Below are 5,882 nucleotides of genomic sequence, written 5' to 3'. Positions count from 1 at the left end.
GCCCTGATTGTAGGTTCCAAGAAGCAGCCACAACAGCTCAACTTCCCTTCAGGAACTCCATTGATGATGCGAGGGTCCTGATGAGATAACGAGGAAAGGGAAGTGGTGTGGCATGCTCTTCCCTTTTTCTTTCTGTCTTTAAGTGATTGCAAGTAAGTGGAAGGAAAAATGCCTGCTGTGTGTCACACACGCCGGGCCGCTCTTTCCGTCCTACCTGTCCAGCACGGAGGTGCGCACTGGGAGACCAAGAAACCTCGCAGACCAGTGAGCGACCAGTGAGGGTTTCTGACGAGGAAGTTGCTCAGTCTGTGTCTTTCACTCCCATTTTTAAACTGCCGAAGAATCAAAAGTGTACTGAGGAAAGTTGGAGACCTTCCCCACTGACACGCCATTTCCCTATAGACATCAGAAAAGCAGCGCCATTGATCCATGCCTAGCGATTTGGCTAAGGGATTCACACTCAGTATAAATCATTGATTACAATGCCAATGTCTATTGATGACACGGTGTCTGGCCCTGACTCGGATCCCACCCAATAGGCAGGTATCCACTTTCAATCACCCACAAATCAATGCTCACTTGCCAGTCTCAAAGAAGTACCATCCGATCACTTTATGACAAGTTCTGAACTTTCCAAGGAGCCCTTCACCGCCACGGCAATACCGAGGTGCCAGGCTGGTACTCCTTTCACGGTCAGTCCGAGGCCTGGGATGCTCTTCCACTCTGTCCTTGGAAAACCAGGGATGTTTAGGGCCCAGCTCCCAGCAACCGTAGGGAAACCAGGTCTGTGTGACAGCGGGTGTCACAGGAGACCAGGGACTGTCCAGACACGCTAGACTGCGGGTTCTAGTGGAAACATTAATTCCATTTATTCACTCAACGATGGTCCCTTCACTCTTTCACTGCCTGCCATCGGCCAAGGATTGTTCTAGAAGTTGGGGATACATGTATGAACATGGCCGCTTGGAGGTATGGGTTTGCATACCTCCTAGAGGGGGAGACAGACAACAAAGCAGCAAGCAAACAATTGATGAAGATGATCCAAAGGGCGATGCAGGCAATACCATAATCAAAATAGTGTGACGGTCTGGAGAAACATGGGGCTCCAGCTTAGGCTCGGCCAGAGGAAGGTAGAAACCCGTCTGACCTTGACAATTCCTTGTTTACCCATCCCGCCCGCTACCACCTCTACCCTTTGCTCACATGGTTTTGTTCCAAGAGACGGCAAAGATATTGTGATACTAGTTTTTTTGTAAGGTAAGTGACAAAGCAAACCGGTGGCTGGGGGAAGCAGACCAGGCCGAGAAGAAAGAAATGACGAGCTCTGCTTGAGTTGAGATTCGGCGCTCTCTTCTCTCTCAGCGTGAACACGTACGAACTGACTGCGTCACCTTTTTTCTCTTATTCTACATCCAAATGGCGTTATAATTACCATTTATTTCCCTATAATGAAGCTCTTTCTTTCTTATTATACTAAAGACAACCTTGACCAATAAAAGGAATTGATTAGACCCCGAAGGGCCCACGGTGATGGGTAGAGAAGCTAGAGTGAGTTAATAGCCAGGGCCTTCACCTTTGCAGCTTCAGGGTCAAGTCCTTCCAAAGGCACCGAACTCAGGAGCTCAGAGGTGCTACTTTTGGCCCCAAATGTACACCTGACAGTACAGTCTAGTGAAATAATGTAAAGAACGTGCATTTCTGCTTTGGACAAATCTGGATTCAAATCCTGGCCCTGGCCCTCTCTTGTGGCATTGTGACATTGGCCTTCACCTCTCAGACCTTTGATTTTCTCATCTGTCAAAGCATTGTGAAGGTTGGAAATAATGCATAAGGCGCCTGGCCGCCACGGGAGCTAATGTTTCCGATAACAAACGGCCCAGGCCCTTTCACCCGTCTGTAGCGCCATCGCTTCTCATGAGGAATGGCAGGAGACAGAGGAGTTGAAACAGATAATATTTTTAAACCTGAAATCTGCGAGAGTATGAGAATTCTATTCCCTCGGCCTCTTTCACATCTTATTATCCTCTGCTCTTACATGTCCTTACTTTTGTCTGCACGCTGCATTTCTGAGACTATCCGTGTGGCGGCCCGTTCAGTTCACATAATTTGGGGGCCCAGTGAGTCACGTTATTAACTCATGAACTGATGTTTAGCGAGCGCCTTCTGGAGGGCAGGTGTGGTGAACAGGGTGGGGTGAATCGACATGGAGGTGAGTGTGCTCTGACCTTAGCTCCCCAGAAGTCCCCTCTTGAGTAGACGAAATCCCATCTACTTAAGGATAGAGTGATTATCATACAGGAGAACTTGCCAGCGGTCACGAGAGGAAGGTGACACAAGGTGGGGAAAGACCACTGGGGGTGATTCTCTACTGCAATGTCCTAGAAGCTTTGCACCATGGCACCCGGGCCTCTGCAGGAGACACGAGAACAAGAACAGTCTGGGGACAGGGACAGTCTGTGCAAACTTTCAGAGCCAGGGAGACGTGACCCTTCAGAGAGGTCCAGCGAAGCGGGAAGGAAGAGTGGACCCAGAGGCTAGAAGAGGCAGTGTGGTCCTGTCCTTGAGGCCCCCAAGGCCAGTTAAAGAACTTAGACTGCCCCTCCTTAGACAGCTGGCTCACTCAAGTCAGAGAAATTCAGGACTGCCTTTGACGTAATGCCTTGGAGCCCCAGTGTCTTTGCCTCTAAAAAGGTGAAAGACAGGCTCTTATCTCAGAGGCTGAAACTGAGTACTTACTGAGATGGTGCCAGTGCAAGCCTAGCTCAGTGCCTGGAACACTGCAGGTGCTAGTTACTGGGACATGCGCAGGGGGGTTCCAGATTCCAGGAGGTAAGCTCTGAGAAGCCGGCAAGCCTGTCTCCAGCGCATGCCTGGTAGAGAGAACAACGTCAGTGCAGAGGAAAGTGGTGATTAGTGAGGAGCAGGCACATTTTAAAAGTCATCGCTTGAGCACCTGGTTCCAGCTGGATCTGACGCCAGAAACCATAGACTTTTCAGTTTTAAGAGTCATTACATTTTCTTTTGCTTAAGCCAATCTAAATGACCTTTCTGGCCCTGGTCAGCTAGCTCAGCTGGTTAGAACGTTGTCCTGATACACCAAGACTGCAGGTTCCATCTGTGGTCGGGGCACAAACAGGAAGAAACCAATGGATGCAATGATAGGTGAAGCAGCTAATTTTGCTGCCTCTCTCCCTAACCACCTCTCTCTTCTCTCTTCCTCTCTCTCTCCCTCTCCCCCTTCCACTCTCTTGCTCTGAAATCAATCAATAAAAATTAAATAGAAAAGAAATAAAATAAATTAATTTTCTGCTGCTTGCTACTGAGAGTCTTAAATAATATAGAAATATAGTCATTTTTCTCCCATTGGACCTTGAGTCCAGCTTGCTCACAAATGAGTTTATTCTTGTGAATGATGTGACGTGAACAGTGAGAAAGCTGAGCTCGGATTAGAAATTTTAGAGGCGGGGCTGTGTCCTGACTTTTGTGGGCCTGGGGCACCTTTGCCTTGCAGCGTCCCTTCCCCCATACAAGCATCAAAATTGTATTTCATAACTGGGTTGGCACAAAAGTGAATGTAGTCCAGGATGAATTCTTTACATTCATTATTATTATATTTATGTTTTTTTATGATCAGCAAGGAAATTCAGACCCTTTGGTGGGCCCCTAAACATCCCCTTGGCCCCTGCCCTGCACCTGCTGTGCCTCACGGGACGTCAGCCCTGGAGGGAGTGGACAGGGGACCCACCTCAAGGACAGAGTCCATGGAAGCCAACAACTTGTATCATCTTTCACGGCTGTGATCTATTGCAGGACCACGTCTCCATCCTGAGCACAGGTATCTCAGTTTTACACCCAAGATCATCTGCCAACCTTGATGTTGCAACCTGCCGAAGGCCCGGGTTTTAGACTCGCTGCTGTGGAAATCTCCCACCCGCTCCCATTCCCACTCTCAACTCAGACAGTTCCGTTAGCCCGGGATACACTCACCGCCTGTGTGTGCGTGCAGCGATTCCTTCCTTAAACATGTGCAGACGTTCAGAGGATAAACTAAAAGGCAAGAAAGAAAGAAAGAAAGAGAGAGAGGGAGGGAGGGAGGGAGGGAGGGAGGGAGGGAGGGAGGAAGGAAGGAAGAGAGAAAGAAAGAGAGAGAGAAAGAGAGAAAGAGGGAAGGAAGGAAGGAAGGAAGGAAGGAAGGAAGGAAGGAAGGAAGGAAGGAAGGAAGGAAGGAAGGAAGGAAGGAAGGAAGGAAGGAAGGAAGGAGAAAAATGTCTGTGGCTTGAGCTGGAAAGAGTCAAATTGAAACTTGGAACCTTCTCACATTTGCATCTACCCCTCCTCCCTCCTTCAGCTTCCACCTCCTTGATCGAAAGGGGATGTGATTCCCCCGGGCAAGCAGGCTATCCGCCATTTCCCAGGTGCCTTCTAAACAATCAGGAATCAAGAAACGCCGAGTCACCGTGATCTTCACTGTGCTGATCAAGGGTCACTCCGAAACCGGGTGCCAGGGCTCCGTCTCAAAGAGCCAAGGCTCTGTGGTTACACACTTCAGTGGACGTGCCCAGGTCACCGCAGACGCCCGCCCCCTGACACTAATGTCATTATCCCTTTGTGTTTCCCTGACACGCTCACTGAAAGTGACCACGTCCTGAATGGTAACTTTTTATAGGCCGCGTTGGTAACCGCTTACGTGTAAAAAAGCAGGCACTTTCTAACATCAAAGTGACACTGATAATTTAGGCAAGGTACTTTCTTCCGTCTCTGTGTTTACAGCCCTGTTATGTTGCTCCTGCATGCTCCGAGTTTCTGAGTCATCCTGGTGATAAACCTTTCTTTGTGCTTCCTGTTGAAAGACATGTCCGTCACCTGGAACAGACTCCATTCATTGGATAAATATTCACAGCGCCTACCGGCGCCCAATCCTGTGTCAGGCCCCGGGGCACAGAGCAGGGAGGTTAGGGAGGGGGACGCACTTGGAAGCCACCACTTAGAAGGGACAGACAGAGGGCGGGACCAGGGCTTCAGTGGGGACACCTGAGCCATTCTCTGCCCCAGGGAGGATTTTTTTTTTTAATTTTAAAAATCTAGGAAAGAGAAACTAGGAGAAAAAAAATAAAGGAATAAAAGAACACATGGTATGTCTGGTGTTCATCAAGATGCAGAGAAACTTAGCACACCCATTGATGGCTAATATAAAAGGGGGAAAAAAGCCTCCTGGCTGTGTGGCTGTTGGTTGAACACCGGCCTGCAAATCAAAAGAAAGTTCGCCGGTTCGATTCCTGGTCAGGGCACGTGTCTGACTTGCAGTCCAGGTCCCCAGCTGGGGGTATGGGAGGGACAACCGATCGATGCTTCTCTCCTTCTCTTTCTCCCTCCCTTGCCCTCTCTCTAAAACAAAACATTTAACAAAAAACTAACACATGTTGGGGAGGATGTGGAGAAATCAAAAAGCTCGTGCTTTGTTGATGGGAATGTAAAATAACGCAGTCCTTGAGTACAGTATAATGTTTCCCCAAAGGAAACTTAGGTGTAGAATTAGCATACAATCCCACAAGTCCGCTTCCGGGTGTGCAACCAAAAAAAGCCGAAAGCCAGTGACTCAGACAGACATTTGGACACCCGTAACAGCATGTTTCATAACAGCCAGAATGTGGAAGCAACCCGTGCCCATGATAAACCGTTGGGTAAGTGAGGTCTGTACATACGATGACATATTACTCATCCTTATAAGGGAAGGACATTCTGACATATTCTACAACGCAGATAAACCTTGAGGACATTATGCTAAGCAAAATAAGTCTGTCACCAAGGGATAATAAGGATTGTAGGGTTCCACTTATACTAGGTGCCTACAGTGGTCAGATTCACAGCAGCAGAAAGTGCAA

Source organism: Phyllostomus discolor, chromosome 1 (genome assembly GCF_004126475.2).
Source record: "Phyllostomus discolor isolate MPI-MPIP mPhyDis1 chromosome 1, mPhyDis1.pri.v3, whole genome shotgun sequence".
NCBI classification, from domain to species: Eukaryota; Metazoa; Chordata; class Mammalia; order Chiroptera; family Phyllostomidae; genus Phyllostomus; species Phyllostomus discolor.
This window is presented reverse-complemented; position numbering follows the sequence as displayed.